The sequence below is a fragment of the Podarcis vaucheri genome (assembly GCF_965113315.1).
Source record: "Podarcis vaucheri genome assembly, chromosome: 2".
Taxonomy (NCBI): domain Eukaryota; kingdom Metazoa; phylum Chordata; class Lepidosauria; order Squamata; family Lacertidae; genus Podarcis; species Podarcis vaucheri.
Genome location: NC_138760.1, coordinates 1614580 through 1639627, shown reverse-complemented (window position 1 = coordinate 1639627; position 25048 = coordinate 1614580). Strand labels below are relative to the sequence as shown.

The 25048-nt window shown below is 45.4% G+C and overlaps 1 protein-coding gene and 1 long non-coding RNA gene across 5 annotated transcripts in view; one reads left to right on the top strand and one right to left on the bottom strand.

The window, feature by feature from the left end:
• Positions 1 to 25048, top strand: part of OLFM2 (olfactomedin 2) — a 219537-nt gene that overhangs the window by 112934 nt on the left and 81555 nt on the right. The window contains exon 1 of one of the 4 annotated variants that reach the window (XM_082208547.1): positions 7910 to 8093. The exons of the other annotated variants lie outside the window; for them this stretch is intronic. The gene's annotated coding sequence lies outside the window, so the exon portion shown is untranslated. Of the gene's footprint in view, positions 1 to 7909; positions 8094 to 25048 lie in introns of those variants that run through there. 4 annotated transcript variants of the gene reach the window in all.
• On the bottom strand, positions 2877 to 3612 carry LOC309524543. The gene is made up of 2 exons (XR_014215991.1): positions 3359 to 3612; positions 2877 to 3041 (listed from the first exon to the last, which is right to left on the bottom strand). It is a non-coding gene; the product is annotated as an uncharacterized lncRNA (long non-coding RNA).

Here is a 25048-nt window from a genome sequence, read left to right as displayed (position 1 = left end):
CTCACTAGGGCAGCCCCTAGTAATAATGATTAAAAATATTGTGGAACCACATCCAAGGGCCTGTAAATGAACAGTTATTAGCCACTTGATTTCAGGATTGACACTGGCTATTTGAGTGGAGATTTGCTTTGTCCTGTCCTGATTTAATTCTGTTTTGAGTGTGGTTTGAATCTGTTTCATCATTCTTTCCTTGTAGTGCTGCTGCTTTGTTTTGGAATAGTAACCATTTGCATTTGGGAATAGATGGCAGCCCAGGCTATTACCATATGTAAGCTGTTGTGTGTTCTTCTGGAAGAAGAACTGGATACAAGTGTACCCACTAAATAATAAATTGTGATTTTCAGAAGAGCAATTTTGCTATAGGGCACTCTGCTCTGCCATAATACATGTTGTGTCGCCTTGTACTCAGGCCCACCTCGCTTTCCACTCCCCATTTAATTTAAGATTCATTGTGCAGCTGCATTCAGACTGTATTATCCAGCAGTGGGTCCAATAAATCCCCTTTTCCCTCCAAAGCGAAACATGAAGTTAAAGCCAGTCTCTGCAAAAACAACATATCGCCCTGGCCTTATAAGTAGAGATCAGGTCGTTTATCTTTGCCTGGCTGTATGCAGCGGATGACTCTGCTCTTGATTTTCATAATTAATAATTATGAATTACCCATGGAAATGCTAAGCACTTCGGTGGAGAAGCACCAGCATATGGGGTGAATAAATCAGTGGGTGAATGTCAAAAAGGTGGAATAGCTCTCTCTCACACACATCCCTCTCAATTTTCCATGCTGAAGGAAACCAACCAAAAGGCAATGCAGCCCAATGGGACTCAGTGGGAACATAATTGGCCCATTCCTGGCTATGAATTTTGCATGGGAAACACAGTAGACATTGTCGGGCTAAATCAGACATGTGCTCCATCTAGCTAGACTTTCTCACAACAGAGGGTTCTCTGGGAAGGGATATGACAGACCCAGGGATCCCGCCTAACTCTACAGCAAAATAAAATCCATGACCTGGATCCAGCTCTGGTCATGCTTCGCTGCAGGAGGTGAGCTGCAGCCACAGTTCAGAGGGAGACTAAAAGAGTCTTGTGTTCCTCATCGACACTTGGATATGCCTGTAGGGGTCCCTTGCTTGACCAGGGCAAAAAGCTCTATTGATGGATAGGTGGAAGTTCCCCCTCTTCCCCTGTTGAACTTGGAAGTGCTTAATTAAAAAACAAAATAAGTGTTTATAGGACAAGCGCTGGTGATCCAAATTAATTGGGTCCCAATCAGTGACACATTTAAAGACTCAGGGCTCCTCCTGAAGACATAACTGCAGCCTCTGTCCCTCCCAACTTGGGAGGGTCCCTCCCAACCACCATCTCCAGTGCAGGAAGGGGGAGGCATTCTGGTCAGCTTGGGGGTGCGGGTGCAGGGAAGCATCTGTCTCATAGCGCTCTGAATGGTTGCATCAGGAATGCAATGGCACCCTAGAGACCTTAATGTTACCATGCGTCAACCAGCACAGATCCGGCTTTAGCCTGTCTCCCTTCTACCTCTGCATAACTGGGTAGGGTATGGCAAGGTCTGACACCCCTGACTTCTTTCAGAGTATGAAACCTTCACATGGTCTCAGAAATGGGGCTGAAAACAAACAAAGGAACTTCCACATATCCAATAAGATCCATGTTGGGCGAAGACACACTTGTTAGAATCTTAATCAGCAGACTCTCTTATCTATGAGATGATCTGAAAAATGTAAGTCTGCTTTCAAAGGCCTGACTGCTATCTCTCCCCATATTCTGCTGCTGATTGAGATGCTCTGATGTTTCAGAAGCGCTCCATTTGTCCAGGGAGTGGCATCAGTAACAGGATGCCTTAAAACACTGCTGATTCTTGTATGGGAAGGGAGATGTTAATTTGAATGGGTTCAAATAGCCACTTTCAGAAAAACAGCAGAGCTGTGCCACTGGGCCCACACCAAGCCACTGAGCCTGCTGCCTCCCCATAGTCTATCCACATCCAGCTGAACATTCACATGTGCTCCATGTAGTCTGGAGAGCTGCATGGCAAGATCCCAATCACATGGAGCTGAATGCAAGTCAGCGCTCCTGCAAACATCCTGCTCAACATTCATGCTTTGAGGTGGGCAGGGTCTGTGATGCACAAGGTGTCAGTAGTGGGTCCAGTGGCAGGACCCCGCTCCCTGTCCCCCATACGTATTTTGTACATACGGATTACTTTCATAAGTAATCATAAGCTAACTTTACCCAGGCTCCAGAGACAGGATGTATCCAGATCAGGTCAGGGCACCAGTTGTGGGGAGACAGGTGGCTGGAAAGAGCACCTTGGAAGCTGGGGGAGCGAAAGAACAGAGAAGCATAGAGTCAGGCTGACTGGGAGGCGGGAGGCTGTGAGCAAGTGCAGAATCTGGAAAATCAATGCTTTCACTTCAAGCAATCAGCATCCGCCAATGCATATTCCCCAGGCTTTGGCCGGAAGGCATAAGTGACTACCACCGTACTGAAGCTAAGGCGGTTTAGGTCTGATCCGTTTCTAGATGGGTGACTGCACAGGAAGCACATGAATGACACTTTACCTTCCAGGATGGAGGAGAGGTTGCATAGATATGTAAGGAAAAACAACAACCATCTTGGAAATGTGTGAGCAGAATTAAAATGCTTGTAAACTAAAGAAGTGGTCAGTGGATAGCACAGCCCCACCGTGCATTCCTCTATTTCTCCCCCTCTCTCCTGTGATTATAAGCTCTCATGGACTACAGTCCACTTTGTGCAGGCTGAAGTATGATGTCTAGCAATTCTGATGAGACAACCCAAAGGGGGGTTTCATGTGAGTTCCTTGACTGTTGTTGGGAATGAAGAGAACAGGACTCTGGTTGCATTGAACTTGTGATCTCACTCTTCATAGGTTTTGATGAGGTACAAAGAAAGAATCGTTGGATGATCTGAGCCAGTTCTTCTTGCTTTGGGGAAAGCGAAGTTCTGCTACACAGTGGGAGGGAAAGTTCAATCAGTGCCTTTTGCTCTCCTTTAACATAGCCCTGCATTGGAAAAGAGAAGGGATTGACAACAAAATCTTGCAACATTGAGTGCTCCTGTTCAGAATCCCAGGCACTCCATTCCATTTCCCACCCACTAGTTTCAAATTCCCCTTCCCACTGGGCATGCTCAGTGCTCATTGGTCCATTTTGGGGTTTGCCTATTAGATTCCCATCAAAGAATTTATGTACTCCTGCAAAGCTAAAGGCCCATCCAGCCTGCTGATACGTCCCTTATAGCAGTGGCCCATCTAGTACTATTCTCACAGTTGCCACCCCAATGCTATTATTTTTATTTTTTTATTACATTACTATCCTACCAATGAACTCAAGGCGGTGTCCATAGTTCTCCCGCTGCCCATTCCTATACTCACAACGATCCTGTGAGGCAGGTTAGGCTGAGAGATGGTGACTGGCCCAAGATTACACAGTGCGCTTCATGGCCAAGTGGAGATTTGAACTCAGGTACCCCAGGTTCTCGCCCAACACACTAACCACTACATCGCATGTATTGACTGGCAGTGGCTGTCCTGTGCTCCTAGCGGAAGGGGGCCTTTCCATTATGCTTTTTACCTGGAGACCGGAGACACACACACACACACACACATATATATATGCATATATATATATATAAATATGAACCTTTTGCATATATATATGACCGGACACAGGTTAGAGCTCAACGTTGAGCCTACCAAGTGGCGATAGCGACGGCGAAGAAGACAGGGCCGGGGCGGGAGAGTGCCAGAGCTCTGTCTGATCAAGTTGCATGGAATCAATTTCAATCCGTTACCCCCGAGGATGTGGACAGGCTGCTTGGACGCATGAAACCAACCACCTGTCTCCTTGATCCTTGCCCATCCTGGCTAATAAAAGCAAGCCGGGAAGGGCTGGGCGATGGGCTCTGCAGGGTGGTGAATGCTTCCCTCTGTGAGGGAAGATTCCCAGATCCGCTGAAAGAGGCTTCTTAAAAAACCATCTTTAGACTCGGCCAGTATGGCCAACTATCGCCCAGGCTCAAATCTTCCATTCTTGGGCAAGGTGATTGAGCGTGTGGTTGCTGAACAACTCCAGGCACGCCTGGAGGATGCGGACCATTTGGATCCCTTCCAATCAGGGTTCAGGCCTCACCATGGGACTGAAACTGTCTTGGTCGCACTGGTTGATGATCTCCGGCGAGCTAGGGACAAAGGTGAGAGTTGTTTCCTAGTTCTGCTGGATCTCTCAGCGGTCTTTGATACAATCGACCATAACATCCTTCTGGACCATCTAGAGGGGTTGGGAGCTGGGGGCAATGTTATATGGTGGTTCCGCTCCTTTCTCCTGGGCCGTGTTCAGAAAGTGGTGTGGGGGATGAGTGTTCAGACCCCTGGGCTCTCACTTGTGGGGTGCCTCAGGGTTCCGTCCTCTCCCCCATGCTTTTTAACATATGAAGCTGCTGTGAGAGATCATCAGGGGGTTTGGACTGGGTGTCCATCAATATGCAGATGATACCCAGCTCTACCTCACTTTCAAATCAGAACCAGTGAAGGCAGTGAAGGTCCTGTGTGAGTGCCTGGAGGCGGTTGGAGGATGGATGGCGGCTAATGGATTGAAGTTGAATCCTGACAAGACAGAAGTACTGTTTTTGGGGGACAGGGGGCAGGCTGGTGTGGAGGACTCCCTGGTCCTGAATAGGGTAACGGTGCCCCTGAAGGACCAGATGCGTAGCCTGCGAGTCATTTTGGACTCACAGCTGTCCATGGAGGCGCAGGTCAATTCTGTATCCAGGGCAGCTGTCTACCAACTCCACCTGGTACGCAGGCTGAGACCCTACCTGCCTGCGGACTGTCTCGCCAGAGTGGTGCATGCTCTAGTTATCTCCCGCTTGGACTACTGCAATGCGCTCTACGTGGGGCCACCTTTGAAGGTGACCTGGAAACTACAACTAATCCAGAACGCGGCAGCTAGACTGGTGACTGGGGGCGGCCGCCGAGACCACATAACACCGGTCTTGAAAGACCTACATTGGCTCCCAGTACGTTTCCGAGCACAATTCAAAGTGCTGGTGTTGACCTTTAAAGCCCTAAATGGCCTTGGCCCAGTATACCTGAAGGAGCATCTCCACCCCCATCGTTCTGCCCGGACGCTGAGGTCCAGTGCCGAGGGCCTTCTGGTGGTTCCCTCATTGCGAGAAGCAAAGGTACAGGGAACCAGGCAGAGGGCCTTTTCGGTAGTGGTGCCCGTCCTGTGGAACGCCCTCCCATCAGATGTTATAGAATCATAGAATCATAGAGTTGGAAGAGACCACAAGGGCCATTGAGTCCAACCCCCTGCCAAGCAGGAAACACCATCAGAGCACTCCTGACATATGGTTGTCAAGCCTCTGCTTAAAGACCTCCAAAGTAGGAGACTCCACCACACTCCTTGGCAGCAAATTCCACTGTCAAACAGCTCTTACTGTCAGGAAGTTCTTCCTAATGTTTAGGTGGAATCTTCTTTCTTGTAGTTTGGATCCATTGCTCTGTGTCCGCTTCTCTGGAGCAGCAGAAAACAACCTTTCTCCCTCCTCTATGTGACATCCTTTTATATATTTGAACATGGCTATCATATCACCCCTTAACCTCCTCTTCTCCAGGCTAAACATGCCCAGCTCCCTTAGCCGTTCCTCATAAGGCATCGTTTCCAGGCCTTTGACCATTTTGGTTGCCCTCCTCTGGACATGTTCTAGTTTGTCAGTGTCCTTCTTGAACTGTGGTGCCCAGAACTGGACACAGTACTCCAGGTGAGGTCTGACCAGAGCAGAATACAGTGGCACTATTACTTCCCTTGATCTAGATGCTACACTCCTATTGATGCAGCCCAGAATTGCATTGGCTTTTTTAGCTGCCACGTCACACTTTTGGTTCATGTCAAGTTTGTGGTCAACCAAGACTCCTAGATCCTTTTCACATGTACTGCTCTCAAGCCAGGTGTCACCCATATTGTATTTGTGCCTCTCGTGTTTTTTGCCCAAGTGCAATACTTTACATTTCTCCCTGTTAAAGTTCATCTTGTTTGTTTTGGCCCAGTTCTCTAATCTGTCAAGGTCGTTTTGAAGTGTGATCCTGTCCTCTGGGGTGTTAGCCACCCCTCCCAGTTTGGTGTCATCTGCAAATTTGATCAGGATTCCCTTGAGTCCATCATCCAAGTCGTTGATAAAGATGTTGAATAAGACCGGGCCCAAGACAGAACCCTGTGGCACCCCACTAGTCACTCTTCTCCAGGATGAAGAGGTACCATTGATGAGCACCCTTTGGGTTCAGTCAGTCAGCCAGTTACAAATCCACTGAGTGGTAGCATAGTCAAGACCGCATTTTACCAACTTCTTTACAAGAATATCATGGGGCACCTTGTCAAATGCCTTGCTGAAATCAAGGTAGGCTACATCCACTGCGTTCCCTTCATCTACCAGGCTTGTAATTCTGTCAAAAAACGAGATCAGGTTAGTCTGACATGACTTATTTTTCAGAAATCCATGCTGACTATTGGTGATCACAGCATTCCTTTCTAGGTGCTCACAGACTGTTTGCTTAATGATCTGCTCCAGAATCTTCCCTGGTATTGATGTCAGACTGACTGGGCGGTAATTATTTGGGTCCTCTCTTTCCCCCTTTTTGAAAATAGGGACAACATTTGCCCTCCTCCAGTCTGCCGGGACTTCGCCTGTTCTCCAGGAATTCTCAAAGATGACTGCCAGTGGTTCTGAGATCACATCTGCCAGTTCTTTTAATACTCTTGGATGCAGTTCATCTGACCCTGGAGACTTGAATACATCTAAACTAGCCAAATATTCTTGTACTATCTCCTTAGTTATTCTGGGCTGTGTTTCCTTTGCTGAATCATTTGCTCCAAATTCTTCAGGTTGGGCATTGTTTTCTTTAGCGGAGAAGACTGAGGCAAAGAAGGCATTGAGGAGTTCAGCATTTCACCATCTTCTCCTCTGAGTGACCCCACTGTTTCTTTGTTCTTCCTTTTGCTATGAACATACCCATAAAAGCCTTTTTTGTTGCTTTTAACCTCTCTAGCCAGCCTGAGTTCATTCTGTGCTTTAGCTTTTCTGACTTTGTGTCTACACGTGCTGGCTATTTGTTTGAATTCCTCTTTGGTGGTTTCCCCCCTTTTCCATTTTTTGTACACATCCTTTTTTAATCTCAACTCAGTTAAAAGTTCTTTAGATAGCCACCCTGGCTTCTTTAGGCACCTTCCATGTTTCCGTCTCATTGGTATTGCCTGACGTTGTGCTTTTACTCTTAACAAACTCCCAGCCATCATGAACTCCCTTTCCTTTTAGTATTGCTGTCCATGGGATCTCACCCAGCACTTCCCTAAGTTTTATGAAGTCGGCTTTCTTAAAGTCAAGAAATTGAGTCCTAGTATGCTTGGCTGCTCAAAACGATAAACAACTACCTGACATTCAGAAGACATCTTAAGGCAGCCCTGTTCAGGGAAGTTTTTAATGTATGATATTTTAGTGTTTTTTGGTTTCTATGGAAGCCGCCCAGAGTGGCTGGGGAAACCCAGCCAGATGGGCGGGGTACAAATAATAAATTATTATTATATGTATGCTGTGCTTTTCTACTACTGAGCTGTGCTTTCCTCAAGGGTGAAAGAGTGTTGATACTAGAAATTCAGAAGTATTGAGTGGACCTGTCAGGGTGGGGAAATTCTCTTGTCATGGTTAGATCCTGCCCAGGGCCTTTGTATGGAGAAGCCACTGCACCACATCTCATGGGGCAGAGTTGTGCCTCAGCAAGCCCCACCCATCCTCAGCATGTGCCACCTTCATGACACACTAGCATGACATCACAGTATATGTGGGTGGAGCTAGAGCTGGTTTGCCATGGCGTAGCCTCCACTTTGAATGGCTGCTGCCCAGCCTTCCTCATAGGCTGCATTCCTTCTGAATGTGGAGGCTGAAGATTGGACCAGTCTTTCACAATGCTCTTCTTGCCATACCACCGATTCTGAAATGCACACACTGTTTCCATGACACTGTTGACATGAGGAGTGTGGATTTATGGCTGACACAGTAATGTAAGCAGCTGGTAGCCTATAAAAGTATCCTATTCCCCACTACTCCATCCCTCATAGATTCCTTTTGGAATTTGAAATTGTTCCAGAGAAGCATATGGTGATGGAAATTAGGATAAACACAGCTCCTTGATCTCCTGCCTTTCTCTCTCCAGTTGCCAATCTCATGCCAGCACTTTTCTTGTTATAACTTAGCTGGCTTTTGACAGGCCATGCCAACTCCAAGGTTTCTCTATCTACTGGCTACATCTTCCATGTCAAGGCTGAGGGAAATGGCACAAATTGCTGGTTTGTGGATTGCGGAAGGGGGTCCCGAAAGGAGCAACCTATGCTGGGTGTATCGCTGCTGCAGCTTACCTTGCCTCAGAGTTGTCTGTGATACTGAAATTGATGGGAGCTCCACAAGATAGCTAACCATGGATGATTGTATCCTTGGACTGATTGATTGGTGATGGCAAAGTTTAAACAGCATGGCTGCAAGTTAAAGACACGCTGTGGCGCCGGCTGTGACTGTTTTGGTTCTGGTGTATTACTTACCCGACTTTATTTATTTGATGGTGGTGATATTGGTGGTGACTAGTTTGGTTCAGGGCACAGGGCACAATTGTTGTTAAGGCTCTTTTGGTTTTGATGTTTTTATTAAAACTACACACTTTTTAGATAAACATTTCCATTTCAATGTGTATCACTGGCCTAATAATTGGAACATATGTCTTGGAATAAACAGCACTGATACATGCGCTGGAATCTAATGGTTTTGATGCGTTACTGAATAAGGCACAATTTATCATGTTTGTTAAGGCTGTTTTGCTTCTGGTGAGTTACTGCAATAAAGGGATACCTTGGGTTAGATATGCTTCAGGATACAGATTCAGGATACAGGTTCTGCTAACCCAGCAGCAGGAGCCCCCGTTAGCTAAAGTGGTGCTTCAGATTAAGAACAGTTTTAGGTTAAGAACGGACCTCCAGAATGATTAAGTACGTAACCAGAGGTACCACTTTAGAGAAAAACTTCTTTCTTTCTTAAATTAGCTTACTAGTAATGAGTGGTTAACTTTTGATAATTCAGCAGCTAACTAATCTTGTAGTTCCTCCTAGGACCTGAATAAGCAGCTTATGCTGATATTGTGCAGTTTTAAATTTTTAAGATAATTGATCAACCAAAGTAGCTTATCACTTGACAGCCACAACTGCATGTGAACTTCAGCGCAGAACTTCCTCATTCTGGCATAAATGTAGTGTGGAGGAGGCATCAGTCAGTGGGGCAGTGGGGTGGGGTGGGCTCTTATTCCACTCTGTACCCTAAAATTTCCCCTTGTTGAATGCCCTTCTTGTCTGTTTCCCACCCCAATTCCTTGTTTCAGGGGTCCTATTTCTAGTCTTGTGAACCTAACAGAGAATTTTTTGGGGGGTGAGGGGTAGCTTGTAGGAAAGTATGGGAAGAGTAAATCACTCCTCCCGGCTGCCAGTCTTCCCTGCAGCTGCCCCCCCACCCCTTGTTAGCCCTGAAAACCTGGGCATGCCTGCTTCATATGAAGTTCTGTCCTGAATCATTTGTAGTTGACGCTTCTGAGAATGTGATTTGTGTAGCTTATCAATATTATTAATGTAAAACAGTGGAGAGAAAGTGTGGGGGGGGGGAGAAGCGATTGGGAGTTTGATTCAAAATTTTTCTTTGCTCATAACCGGTTGCCCTCAGGCCATTTGTGGTTTATGTGCCAGAAAAGATTTGAGTGTATGAAACTGCTACCTTCTCCTACAAAAGCATAAAAAAATGCCACAAGGGAAATTTGAGGGCTTGCACCTTTTGAAAGCAACTAATATTTTACTAGCAAAGGAATTTGCCTTCCAAGAGATTTTTGCCCTTATACTTCAGAGCCAAGCTGGAATCATCAGAGGCCCCCCCCCCTCCCTCTGTGTGTGTGTTAGAAGCGATGATTATAGATAAGCCAGTGTTTGTTCTTTGCGACTTTCGCATGTACAGGATTCTACACACACAGAGAGAAATCTGATTTGGGAATTTGCCAGTTTGCAGGGGTGGAAAGAAAATGTTTTCAATTCTTCCACACCAGCAGGAAATTCTGATGAGTCAGCAAGTGCCTATGTACTTGGGTGCCCACAATCAAATATATAACATTAATTCCAGTAACTGTTACAACAGAAGAAAGTGGCCATTTGGAACTCTTTCCTTGTACAGATTAGATGCCTCACTTTGATTATACATCACTCGATCACTCAGTATTTGGGCCTGGTCGCCACATGTAGCAGAATGAGTTCTACCTTGGGAGGTAAGCAACAGCTGAATGTGTGAACTGGCTCCACTGTGCATGCTGTTAAGAGCTAGGATGGCCAATTCACATCAAATGAGGGTGATGTATGGCTAGAGGTTTGTCAGCAGCATCCTGGAGAGAGAGCGGCAGCTAATCACCTCGATTTACACTGATCTTTGTTGCAAATTTACTGAATCAGGTTGATTTCCCCAGAGCTTTTATCCTGGAGGGGTAAAGAATGTGTTAGTCATAATCCAGCTTGTCCAGCTTTGGATGCTGCATTCTCTTCTGGGCAACCTTCCAAGGGTCACATGACAGTGGTGGGTGGGGTCAGAGGCAAAAGGGGGTGGAGCAGTGGATGTAAATGACCTTTGTACAGGAGGCTAGTTTCTGGACACACTCACACAAATCTCACACAAATCTCTCTCTCACCCATACAGGCAATGAGGAACCGCCCAAGGACACATTGCAGCCAGGGCAAAAACTCGCAGGGTGTGACGCATGGCCAGGGTGGGTTTTGGCCTGGGAATAGTTCCAAGGACCAGGGAGAGGAACTTGGAGGGTTGGGGTTCCTCAACAACGATTTAATGCAGTGAAGGTGCTTCTAGATTGGCTTCGCCATTCAGCACATGTGAACATTGACCTTCTCTGGCCGGAGTAAAAAACCAAAAAGATTATTCTTTCCCCATCAGCACCCTTCCTTCCTGTCCCATGTTACTGTCATAAGGGCATGGGTCTATCTTGTCCAGCATCCTGTTCTCACAGGGGCCAACCAGAGGAACCACAGAATCAAAGAATTTTAGACTTGGAAGGGACCCCAGGGGTCATCTAGACCGACCCCCTGCGATGCAGGAATCTCAGCTAAAGCATCCATGACAGGTGCCCATCCAACCTCTGCTTACAAACCTCCAAAGGAGAGTCTACAACTTCCCGTGGGAGACTGTGTCACTGTCTAACAGCTCTTACTGTCAGGAAGTTATTCCTGATGTTTAGTCAGAATCTCCTTTTTTGTAACTTGAAGCCATTGGTTTCAATCCTACCCTCCAGAGCAAGAAAAAATTAAGCTTATTCACTCTTCCATTGGACAGCCTTTGAGATATTGGATGATGGCTATCACAACTCCTCTCAGCCTCCTCCTGTCCAGGATAAACATACCCAGCTCTTTCAACTCTTCCTTATCAGGCTTGCTTTCCATACCTTTGAACATCTTGGTTCCCCTCTTCTGTACATGTTCCAGCTTGTCAACATGATCCGTCTAAAATTGTGGTGCCCAGAATTGGATGCAATACCCCAGGTGTGATCTGATCAAGGCAGAATACAACAGGACTACTACTTGATGCAGCCTAGAATAGCATTGACATTTTGGAGGATGAAATTAATGGACTATGCAGAACTAGATAAACTAACAGGAAGGATTCAAAATCTGAGGGACCAGAAATTCACAGAAGACTGGTGTAAATTTACAGACAATTTGAAAAGCAAATGTGATGATCAGACTACGTTTGTAGGTTTGCAAGAAGTTTTGTGAGGGGGATTATTGGAACTATTGCAAAAATGGATAAAGGGGAGAATGGTTAGTTATGATAATTAAAGGCAATATGAATTTAAGAAATGCACAAGAAGTAGTTAAAATGGAGGCTCATCAGAGGTACTGATGGAAGTCCAAAAAAAGATTGTATAAGTGGTGAAGTTTTGTGGTATGTATTATAATTTATATGTTAAAATTAATAAAAATTATTATAAAAAAGAATAGCATTGACATTTTTTGCTGCTGTATCACACTGTTGACACATTTTAAGCTTTTGGTTCACCAAGACCCCTAGATACTTTTCACATGTACTGCTAGTAAGCCAGGTGTCCCCCGCCTTATAAAACAAACAAGATGAACTTTAACAGGGAGAAATGTAAAGTATTGCACTTGGGCAAAAAAAATGAGAGGCACAAATACAAGATGGGTGACACCTGGCTTGAGAGCAGTACATGTGAAAAGGATCTAGGAGTCTTGGTTGACCACAAACTTGACATGAGCCAACAGTGTGACGCGGCAGCTAAAAAAACCAATGCAATTCTGGGCTGCATCAATAGGAGTATAGCATCTAGATCAAGGGAAGTAATAGTGCCACTGTATTCTGCTCTGGTCAGACCTCACCTGGAGTACTGTGTCCAGTTCTGGGCACCACAGTTCAAGAAGAACACTGACAAACTGGAACGTGTCCAGAGGAGGGCAACCAAAATGGTCAAAGGCCTGGAAACGATGCCTTATGAGGAACGGCTAAGGGAGCTGGGCATGTTTAGCCTGGAGAAGAGGAGGTTAAGGGGTGATATGATAGCCATGTTCAAATATATAAAAGGATGTCATATAGAGGAAGGAGAAAGGTTGTTTTCTGCTGCTCCAGAGAAGCGGACACGGAGCAATGGATCCAAACTACAAGAAAGAAGATTCCACCTAAACATTAGGAAGAACTTCCTGACAGTAAGAGCTGTTTGACAGTGGAATTTGCTGCCAAGGAGTGTGGTGAAGTCTCCTACTTTGGAGGTCTTTAAGCAGAGGCTTGACAGCCTTATTTCAGGAGTGCTCTGATGGTGTTTCCTGCTTGGCAGGGGGTTGGACTCGATGGCCCTTGTGGTCTATTCCAACTCTATGATTCTATGATTCTATTCTATGATTCTATGATTTGTGCATCTGGTTCTTCCTCCCTAAGTGCAGAACCTTACATTTGTCCCCCTGTAATTTGTTTCAGCTGGTGTTCAGAGTCATGATGCCTCTCAGCAGAGATGGTACAAGGCCACTGTGTCACTGAGTTGCGCTGGTACCCGGGGTCTGTATCTATGCTGCCCTGCACAGGGCACAGACCAGATCCTGCCCTCAATCTTGCATATATTTACATTTCATGAATTCCCCAAGCAGTGTGATATTCTGCATGCTAAGTTTCATGTAATGTGTGTCATGTTCTCAACACAGTCGAAAGGATTTTTAAGAAATGAACTGCTGCCTGTATTTCAGCTATCCCACAAATAGTTCCACTGAAAGAGACTAGGGTGTCCCCTTCCATTGCAGACTGTGCTCTCTCATGTAGTTATGTCGTTGCAGGTCTCCTCTATTCTGTGACCAGTGAGATGTTCCTGGGGTGCAGCACTCACCCAGATTTTGTTTCCATTTGGAAACAGAGCCCTGGATATTTCTTGGCAGTTGTTTTTCCTTTTTATACTTGGGTTTGCTTACAGTTATACAGGCTGAGCTTAGGCAAAGGTGCAGCCTCCAGATGTTGCTGGACTACAACTCACAAATCACCTGTGACCATTGGCTGTGCTGGCTGGGGCTGTCTAGGCCCCGTTGTTCATAGAATCACTGGATGAGAAGGTCCCCTGCAGGTCATCCAGTCCACCCCACAACTTTTAGCTCACCAAGGATGTCAAAGTAGCGCATATGGAGGTGTAGCTCCCAATCCTCATATCAAATCTGGCTGGGCTGAGAAGTGGTGACTGGTGTGCCCGGGGGCAACAAAATAAGCTTCCTGGGCAAATTGGGATTTGAACCTGATTCTAGAGCCCTGGTAAAAGTAATACTCCAGTTATGACACCATCCCAGATTCCCAGACCTTGCTGTTTCCTTTCCAAGGAATGTGGGCATTTTTGCCGCATCCTCCATAATTGATAAGCTCCAAGCTCTGAAAAGCAAGGGATGGAATCTGCACATCTTGTGGTGTCAAAAGAGAGTCTGGCCAGGGAGGGGGAGCGGGCAGGGGAGAGCTTTCACAACAAAAGCAATATTTCCTCCCTCCGCTGAGGTGCCTGGAAGAGCAGCGAGAACACACTGCCAGCTTTTGACAAACGTCCCTTCTGCCGAGTGTCCGTGCTCCTGCAGCAAAATCAACATTTGGCATTAGCATATGTGAAAATAAATGGACTGGAGGTTTTTTAAAAAAAGAAAAAAAAGTATGGTCTTGTTTGCAGCATTTTTTTTCATAGAGAAAAGGGCTGCAATGGTTTTGGCTGTCGTAGAATTCCAAAAATTAATATTTTCTCGCAATGCATTTTGCCAGCATGGAGTAGAGGTTGGACAACCATTGGTTGCCAAATACCAGCGGTGGATGGGGCTAGCCAGCCTAACCCCCTCCACTATGACTTTAAAATGTGAGGGGTGGGTGGGTGTGAACCCCTTGTGCCTAGGGGTAGGGCTGTGCTCAGCCCCCCTGATCTAGGGGCTGATATGGCAACCATAAGCCAGCTTGGATCATTATGGGGCCGATCCATATCTGGCCCCAAACAGAACTGCCCCATGTTTAATGAGGGCTTTAAACCCCAATTAAACATGCAGTGAGGAGAGGAGGGAGGAGGATAGGATAGAGAGGTCTCTGTGAGTGTGTGTAGAGACGAGTCTACTGGACAAAGGGTACATTTGCATTCCCTGGTCTGCCCACTTTTGCCTCTGGCCCCACAAAGCAGTGGCATGTGGCCCTTGGGCTGAACAAGATTCCCCCACATCAGGCATCAGCAGTCCTGAGCCGGAGGGACCAGGGACTCCACAGAAGGCAGCTTTCTATGTTCCCTATTTCCTGTATCACAGTTGTTTTACGGTGAAGATGGTTCAGACAATGATGGATTGGATGTTGTCCCTGCATGCCTGAACCAGTCCAAGGGAGACAATGCTGTCTGTGCTCAGGAGATTTATGTGATCCAATTGAATTTCTGGGAGTAATTTCTGTCTTCTTAAGGCAGTCTTGAGAAGTGAGGATTCAGATCTGGTGTGTGTGTGACTCCTCCAAACCCACCTTCTCTGCAACTACAACAAGAATGTTACTTTGGGAAAGTCTGCCATGGATTGCCTGTGTGACAACTACTTAGGGACAAAGGTAGAGCTAGACAGGCCACAATAGAAAAGTTTGGGGTAAAGAGAAAATGAGGAGTGACAGAAAGCATAGCCAGGACAGGACAGACCATCAGAGTGGCATGGAGGCCAACAGTAGGTGGAGCCACCACCCAGAGGCATACCTAGGCTCCCTTGCGCCCTTGTCAAAGAACTGTTTCAGCAAACACACACACACGTCCAACAGGCAGATGTTGGCCACCCAGAGCAGCAGATGTTGGCCACACACCCAGGGAGTGTGCAGATGGGTGGACAGGCTCCTAGCCACTCCAAGCCATAGTGGAGAGGTGCGATCTTTGCACCCTTTTGGGCCTGCACCCTTGGCAGTGTAGCAAAAATCAACCTTTGAGGCTGAAGGAAATCTCCACATGGGTGTTTATTATTAAGGGGTCAGTGGGATCACTCTCCAAAAGCTGAGCAAAGCCCCAGAAGAGTGGGGCCTTCCTAGTATACATAGCTGCTATCTATTAAAGCAATACACATGCATAAACTTCATCCAATCTAAAGTTACAAACCAATACTAATTATACCGTGTATGGTCTTTCCTTCATTACCTATTCATTGAGCAAGCGAACAAAGAACTCTCTCTAAGCCTCCCCCCACGCTGCACATGATCTCTTTGCATTCCTTTCTACCTGAGGGGTTAGGACATTTGAAGGTACATCTCAGAACAGCAAGGCATGTCTCCTTCCATATGCAGACGCTTAGGAATGTGTTTACAACCTTGGGAGTAAAGCTGCTCCTAGCACAAGATAAGGCACAAGGCCTCTAGCCTGGCTAGTTAGCTGAGCTTATAGGTCTCTATGTGCCTCAGCAGGGGCCAACCTGCCCAACCCTTAGGTACCTCCAGTGCTTTTTTCTGGGGGGGATGCAGGAGGACGCACACCCCTAAACATTTTGCAAATCTAAGTTTGGCCTCATTGAGGGGCAATATTTCAATATGAATAGGAAAAGGAGAGTACCCCTAAACTTTTTTAGGGGAAAAGCACTGGGTACATTCCTGCACCCACTTCCTTGGTGAGTTCTGCGACCTGAGGAAGACAATGCTGACAGGCTGGCTGGAGGGCAGCCTGAGGGTCGGTGGTGGGACAGTGTTGTATTTGTCCTAATGGACCAGCCTCCACTGCCCTAATGGCCCCCTTCCCTGCTGCCAAGGGGCCTGGGAGGACTGGGGGGGGGATGGTCAGTGGGCGATTAACCATTTCCTTGCCAGTCATTTGCCCCTGAAACAGCCTCCTTGTGGGGCTCTGAACTGTATTTGCAACTACGGCTGCCAACATGAAAACCTTCAGATATCGTTTAACTGCAAGCCCCATAATCCCTGCTCATGGGCCATTTCTAGCAGGGTTGTGGGGAGCTGGAGTTTGGTGATATCATGAGGGCACATGGGCATCTGCAAGAACCTTTCTGGAGTGCAGTGGTGGAAAAGTATAATACAGTCCTGAAATGGATGAGAGCTGATTTTTCACATGAAAAACAAAGAATAGTGCCTGTATGTGTTTAGGGCCTACAAATGCTGGAAAATTACTCTTTTTAAAAATGGAAACTGGGAATTTGGAGAATGTGGTTCATGAGCAGGGCCACTGTCCCCAATGCCTGTACAAGAAGACATTCCATCTGGAATGCAGGAGGCAGTAAAACCAGATTCATAGGGTGCTTCAGTGGGAAAGCAACTGGCAGGAAAAGGGTTAAATGCCCCCACCCTCTGGCCACAGATTAGTGGTAGAGCATCTGCTTTGCATGCAGGTCCCAGGCTCAATCCCCGTCATCTGCAGGTTGGACTGAGAATTCCCCCTACCTGAAAAGCTGCAGAGCGCTGCCACTCCGTGTAGACAGCGTTGAGCTCGATGGACGGATGACGTGACTTGGCGCAAGGCAAGGGAGAAGAGCAGAGCCAGCCCAAGATCTTTGGGCACCTGAGGCAAACCACAAAATGGTGTGTGTGTGTGTGTGTGTGTGTGTGTGTGTGTGTCCCCCCACACACACACCTAGGGAAGGAGGAGTGAGTGAATATCTGCATCAGGAACCAGGTGGGAACTACACTGGAAATAAGAACGGGGAGTCAAATCAAACTTCCCTGATAGTTGAAGTGGGAATCAAAGGTTGTCATGGAGGTGGGGGCCCTGAAAAGCCCAGGAGACAGCCCCCATTTTCTCCCTAGTGGTGGGAGGAGATGACAGTCGCCTTTTGACTGTAGAGGTGGTATTTGGGGGGGGGGTGCTGAGGACGAGGCAGGTTCAGCCTCGAAGGACTGTGCTCTAGCCTTTGCTGCCATTGCGCCAGCAGCCCACAATGCATTCCATAGAGGCTGGATCTGCCTCAAGCAGTCAGGGAAGGATCACCAGACACCTACAGGCACCCTTTGGGACAATGGCCACCTTCATGTATCCCCCCTCCCCTGTAATAATGGGGGTTTGCACAGGGAAATGAAAGAGCATGCAGCAAAAGCAAGAAAAACACACGTGTCTTGGGATAATCCTGCAGGCAGCATGACTGAGTCCGTAGGAAGGTTTTGGTGGGAATGAAGATGCAGAAGACCCTCAACCGTTATAAGCTGCTTTGCTGTGTGGGTGGGGGCAATTTAAAGGGTGTAACGTATTCTCAATTCAGTGCTTTTGATTTTACTTTTATCTTCACAAATACAGAAGCACAGGTGAAAGGAGAAAGAAAAACCTGCCTTTGCAAAAACAACCACAACTACTTAAAACCTATTATTCACCCAACCCACAACAATACCCCTACAGCAAACAATACATTAACAGCCACTCTCAAGTTTGTTTGCTTTCCCCCCCAGTAAACAATTTATTTTCTATGCCCAAACCAAAAGAATAAAAAAAGAAGTATGCCTTTCTAAGGCTCAAAGTGGAATTTCTTATTTTCACACTTATGAAATATTTATTAAAGCAAGAAAAAACTTTCACTGTAATCTTAAGTTCCAGGCTGTTATTTAAAGTTCTAAGTTTTTAAAATATAGCTCTACAAACATAGACCCACAAATGGGCGGGGGGCAATTGGAGCATCTACTCATTTTGTTTTGTTACAATTCTACCTCCTTTAAAAAGGAAACCCTATAAAGGAAACCCATCCATCTCTAAACATAAAAAGGTAATTTATAGATCATCCAGTGAAGCTGAATACTGGAAGATTCAAGACAGATAAAAGAAAGTCCTTCATGTCGTGCCAAGTTAAACTACAGAACTTGCTCCCCCAGGAGGCAGTGATGGCCACCAACTAGATGGCTTGAAAAGAGGATCATTGTTGGCATCCTCTGTCTCGGAGACAGCAGAAGAGTGTGCCTTTGGGGGTGAAGTCAAACGGTTGGAGGGTTAAGGCACCCGCTGTGTCTTTAGAGACTGATACGGGAGAGACATGTTTTGTTGCAGCTGGGGCGGATGAAGGTGTCCAGCTGTGCTGATGCACCAGGGCGTTTCTTCTCTCTGTGCTCCTCCCAGAAGTCCTATCTCTTCTGGTCACTGCTCCGGGTGCAGGAGCTGACTGTTTCCAGGCACTGCTGTCGTCTTGCAAGGGATTCCTAATGGCAGGGTTGATGTTGCCAGCCTTCACATCACGTTTTGCAGACATCCAGCTTGGGGACAGGTGTACACATCAACACCAAAACTGAATGGAGCAGTATGTAGGTATGCAAGGAAGAAGAGGGGTCAGAGGGTGTGCCTCATCCCACAACCAGACCTCACATTTGGACCAGGTTTTGGGGAGACTGGTTGAGGTGCAGCAACTGGAAAATATCACAGACCTTTACCCACCCACTGACTAAGTTCGTACACAAAGTACATATAGAGTTTTAATTCTTTGCTAACTATTACACAATATCTTAGAAGATTTACCTGCCTATATTCTAGAAAGCAATTCAGGGCAAGTTTAATATTTTCAGGCAATCATGGTCCTGGCTTCAGGTTAGTATGAGGTGTTTTGTTTGGGGTTTAAAAATTAAATAAATCTGCTGCTCATCCTCTCTACACTTTTCTTGTACAGCTCTACCATCTCTGCCCACATATTTTGGAGTGCTGTTTCTGCTATCATGCAGTGGTCCAGTTACAGTAGGTGATTTTAGATCTGGACTTAATGGTCTTATGCTTCACCCGCTTCCGCTTTTGATCGTACTGTGTGATTATTTCGCTTACTTCAAGCCTTGCAGCATTTGGGGGCCCTCCTGCTCATTCCGCTAAGCAGGGTCCTGGATTCCTGCCTCAGAGTCCTGCCCTGAGGACCCCACTACACCCAGGAGGACTAGCTACTTGCTTTAGGTGGGGGCAGGGGAGGCACAAACTCTTCAGCTGGCATTTTGGTATCACTCAAATTTGGTTGATCTACTGAGAAGTCATAGGAAGACTTGGCATGGTATCACTCGCTGATGATCTCTAATGTGCTGAATGTAAATTATGGGCGGGTTGCCGTGCCACATCCAGAAGGAGAGAGCATGAGGCTGGCTAACACGGGTCTGACCTACTTTGCATTCTCTGTCCACCCTCCACTCTGTTAAGGGCTGCTTCTTCTGCTCTGTTTCCCAAGAGGCTTTCTCAATTTTTTTGCATGATGTGGTTGGTGGAAAGGAGGGACTGATGGACTCTGAAAGAGTATAGACTATCTGGCTGTGGCTTGTTTGCCTGGGAATGGTGCTCTGTGGGGCTTCCTTTCTCTCTTGCAGCCTTTCCCTCCAATTTCTTAGCAGGCGCCTCTTTAAGAAACTGAAATGGGATGGGGCGGGGGAAGAGAGAAGACAGCCAAATGGGTGATGAAGCTTCGTGACATAACAGGAAAGGACAGAATAGGTCACGCCACAACTCATTACGTGCGTTCGGCATGTCCCAGGGCAAGTGGGGACTAAAAATAGCATTTGCCGCTCCATATTTAGTTGGGGAAAGAAAAGAATCAAGTGAATTTTAGAAACACATTGCGTTTGTGTGGGTTGGGAAGAGGGAGGTGGCATCGTGGGAAAGAGGGAAAGAGGGCAGGCAGTGCAGACTTGGGATGGAGTCAGTGTGACAGGTCTGCTCTTGTGGCCTATAACCCCAGGGTTATGGTCCCAGAGCCCTAAGGCATTTGGACACAGAGACAGCACTTTAATGGTCAAGAGGCACTGGGCCAGAGAGTTTTTCCTCCTTGTCTTAGTCAAACAAGCAGACAGTAACCTATGTTTCCAGGATCTAGCTACATACAAGAGTTCCCAATGTTCTGTCACACTCCCATGTGACCAAGAAACGAAAAGCAGGGAAGAAGGGGGCAGATAAGAAATAATGCTTGATTCTGATCAGCTGATTTCAGCAGTGGCTGGAAAACTGGGATTGTATCTCAACCCCAGCAGGGCATCTCTTCACTCACCCAGCTTCCATGCCACAGCAAGCCACAGGGAAGACTTTACCATGAGCAGAGATGGTTTTAGGGTAGCACAACTGGTGTGGCTGCACTGGGCACACACTGCAGGGGGTGTTAAAGCAATGCTATAGCAATGGAGCATGGGAGGTGGGGGATGTAAAATTTTAGCATTGCACAGGGCGCTGCTGATTTTTTTTTTTAATATAAATATTTATTGAGATTTTCAAAAAATTACAAAAAAGGGGAAAAAAGAAAGATACAAAATAAAAATAGTTAAAAACAATTCAGTCTTTCCGTCACATATTTTCAATTGCTTATTTCCCGGACCTCCTCACGCCTCCCTTTTCTGTATTCCAATTCAATTTTTTAATTCAGCAAATACCTCCCCTCTTCAATCATCTTAATCTTCAATTTTAAAATATTATAACATTACGTTTTTACCTATTAATAACCATCTTCTCATATTCTCTTATAGCATTACTGCTAAAGACCACTTAGTTTCTATCCAACGTCATTCTAACATTCATTAATTTTACAATATTTCTGAAGATAGTCTTTAAATTTCTTCCAATCTTCTTCCACCGACTCTTCTCCCTGGTCTCGGATTCTGCCAGTCATTTCCGCCAGTTCCATATAGTCCATCACCTTCATCTGCCATTCTTCCAGAGTGGGTAGGTCTTGTGTCTTCCAGTACTTTGCAATAAGTATTCTTGCTGCTGTTGTGGCATACATAAAAAAGTTCTATCTTTCTTTGGCACCAATTGGCCGACTATGCCCATGAGAAAGGCCTCTGGTTTCTTCAAGAAGGTATATTTAAATACCTTTTTCAATTCATTATATATCATCTCCCAGAAAGCCTTAATCCTTGGGCACGTCCACCAAAGGTGAAAGAATGTACCTTCAGTTTCTTTACATTTCCAACATTTATTATCGGGCAGATGATAGATTTTTGCAAGCTTGACTGGTGTCATGTACCACCTGTGTATATCCTTTAGTGGTTGTATTATCCAGTCCTTCAAGGATCTATAATATTTTGAGGTTATATTTTGAGGTTATATTTTGAGGTAATATTTTGAGGTTATATTTTGAAGTCCATTTATTTTAAAAAATTGGTCTAAATCAAACTCTTTCTGTGGCCCTTGTGAATATAACTGTTTAGAATACCTCTGGAAGCATTTTCTAATTTCCACTGGATTCTGGATGTTCTTTCCTTCCACTTCCAAGTTGGTGATGGTGTTGAGTTTTTGTCTTTTTTTCATTTGCCAAGCTAACAGTTTTCCACATTTATTGGCCGATTCAAATGACCTTTGTCTCATCTGTTTAATTTTCCATTCTATTTCCTGATTCATCATCTTCATATATTGAACTTGGTATAATTTTATTTCTCTCAGAATCTCTTGTGACTTTGGTTTCACTCTCAGTTTCTTCTCAGCCTCTTTTATTTTTTCCAAAATTTTATCTTTTTTCTCATTTTGAGTTCTCTTCTTTATTGCATTCTGTTGAATTTACTTGCATCCCAGATTACTCTTTTTTCAATGGTAGTGTTCATATTTATCTCAAAATAGTCTCTCAAGGTTTTTTGGGCCTTCTTGGTAACTTCTGGATCTCTAAACAAGGTGTCATTCATCCTCCATCTGAAGGAACCGGCAGGTGTTAGTTTCATCTCCATTTTCACAGCGTTATGGTCGGAGCAGGTTTTAGGGCAAATTTCCACTTTTCGAGTCTTAGGTGCCAGTCCTCTAGTTATCCAGATTTGGTCAATTCTTGTCCATGTCAATTTGGCTTCAGAGAAGAAAGTCCCCTCTCTACCCAAGGGGTTCTTTATTCTTCATATGTCAATCAAGTCCTTATTGTCAGTCATCTCAAAAAAGGTTTTTGGTAGTCTGCCATCTTTAGTAACTAGCTGTCTCTGCGACTTGTCCATATTTGTAGATACCACTCCATTCATATCTCCCATCATGATAATGTTGTAATCCATATAGTCTAACAATGTCTCATGCAACTTCTTAAAAAATTCAGATTTCCCCTCATTTGGTGCATATACTCCTACTATCAAAAATTTTTCTCCTTGTGTTTGGATTTCAATTGCCACATATCTTCCTTGGTCATCTTTGAAGATAAATTTCAGTGATAGGCTTTCTTTGGCATAAATTACTACTCCTCTCTTTTTAACCTTGTCCGATGAAATAAATTCTTGACCCAATCTTTTATTAATCAATACTTTCCTATGAAGCCTTATCACATGTGTTTCCTGCAAACAAATCAAGTCCAATTGTTCCTTTTTCAATAAATGAAAGACTTTTTTCCTTTTCTCTGGGAAATCCATGATTATTCCAACTTAACTGTTGCAGGGACATGATGTATTTATTTTACTTTCCTCCAACTGCACCAAGTAGTTGTTCTTGTTCTGTCGGTGGTATCGCCTTCTCTAACTTGTCCAATCCCAAAGGTAGTGGTACTATGTCTCGTATTCCTGGTTTTAAGGCTCTTAGCTCTTCTTCGGCTTCTTTTTGCAGGTCTTCTTGGTGTTCTTTCAGAAATTTTTCTTTATCTTCCACTGATCTTATTTTGAACTTTTTCCCTTTAAAGGTAAAAGATAGGCCTTGAGGGAATTCCCACCTAAAGATGGTTCTGTTTCCTCTTAGCAGGGCCACTAGGTCTCTGTAGTTAGACCTAAGATCCAAAAGATGTTTGGGGATGTCCTTAAATATCTCCACTCTTGCTTCACATATTTCCAATGTCTTCTGAAAGTGCAGGCTCAATATTCTGTCTCTCTCCTCTCTTGATCGGAGGGTAATCAAACAGTCTCTCACCCTGTTCTTTCTCCCCCCCCCTCTTCCAAGTCTGAAAGCACTTACTATCTTGAAATCCAACTTGTCTGAATCTAAATTCCAAAAGTCTGCAAATTCTTGTGTAAGAAAGTCAATCAAACTGTCCTTCTCAAGTTCAGGTACAGCCCTAATCCTTAAATTTGTTTGTTTTTCTTTCAATTCAATCATAGACAGCAAAGACTTGTGGTCCTCAAGCTGCCTGCAAATCGGTGGTATCTTTTCCTCTACAGCCAATGCTTTTTCCTTGGCTTCTTCAGCTGTTTTTCGGTTCAAAGTAGATTCCTGCAGCAGTTTCTCAATAGATTCTGTATTTGAGTTCACCTTCTGCCCCAAGTTATTGATGCTTGATGTGTTTTGATCAATTTTAGTTGTTGCTTCAGCAACCTGTTTGCTTAATTTTTCCAAAGTCTCAAAAATTTTGTCTAGTGCTGAAGCTAGGCCCCCTTCAGAAGCCATTCCTTTAGGCGTCACCTGGGCTGGATCTTCCCCTGATGGGGCAGGAAGGCCAGTTGCTGACGGCCTACGCTGTTGCAGTCTAATTTTACCCAATCTTGTTGTTTTTTCCTGAGTCAAGTCTGCCATAACACTTTATCAACAGATCAAGGTCAATCCCACAGTTGCTTGTTTTGTAATGGAAAATTCCCCTTAGCCTGTTTAGGATGGAAAATTCCCTGGCCAGTTGTAACAATTTCAAAGTTCCTCTAGCGGGACACAGTAGCAGTCCATACTTGTAACAATAAAATAACTTTTCCAACTTTCAAAGATCCCCCCTTTAGCCAAACCAGCAACAGTTTCAAGTCCGGAAAGACCCTTCAAAACAAGTATCTCTCTTGCAGAGTTAGCTGTCAAATAGTTGCATTATCCTTTAACAGTGCGATTCACAATGCGGCATCCATTATCCCTTGACAGTCCGTTCCCAGGCGTTAAGTGGTGGTCTTTATCCCCTTTCTCTCTTCTTTTTTTTTGCGGGCAAAGATGCTTCCCCTTCTCCCTCCCCTCTCCCGCACCTTAGGGAGGGAGTTCTCTTTAATTGATGTTGAAATTTAAGTCTTTATTCAAACAATTTTCAGGGTCTTAGCTTAGACAGTCTTTGCTTTCATCTATTTACAGAAAGCGGAAGAAGGACTTCCTGTTTACGCCTTCCTGCTTCAGTGCCAAATTTGTCCTTTTTTTCTTTAAATATCCCAGTCTTCGAGTTTAACCTACTCATGGGTAGTTGTTTATTAGCCAAATTGTCACAGGAAAAAGGTCGGCGCTCTCCGGCAACAGCTGCACGGCTTCACTCCACAGAAGAAGCAGTTGGCTCTCAGCACCGCGCCAGAATCCTCGTTTTGCTCCGGAGCTCTTTACAGAGTTCCCTCGCAAATTGGGGGGCGCTAAGGGTGCCCGCTGAGTCCCACGATCACAGGCTTCACCCGCCTGTGAGTTTCGAAGGGGTCCCCACTTCGCCGTAGTGGCAAGACCCAATTTCTGCGGAGCTACTCCCTCAAGACTAGAGGGAATCCGCCATTGCCGATGGCGCCATCTCCGGAAGTGGGCACTGCTGAAATTTGAGAGCTCAACGTCTGCACACCTGTCAGGGCACCGTGAGCACACCTGTCAGGGCTGTTTTGCTCAAACCAGCATTGCATCTGAACCCAGGATCATGGTTCATTT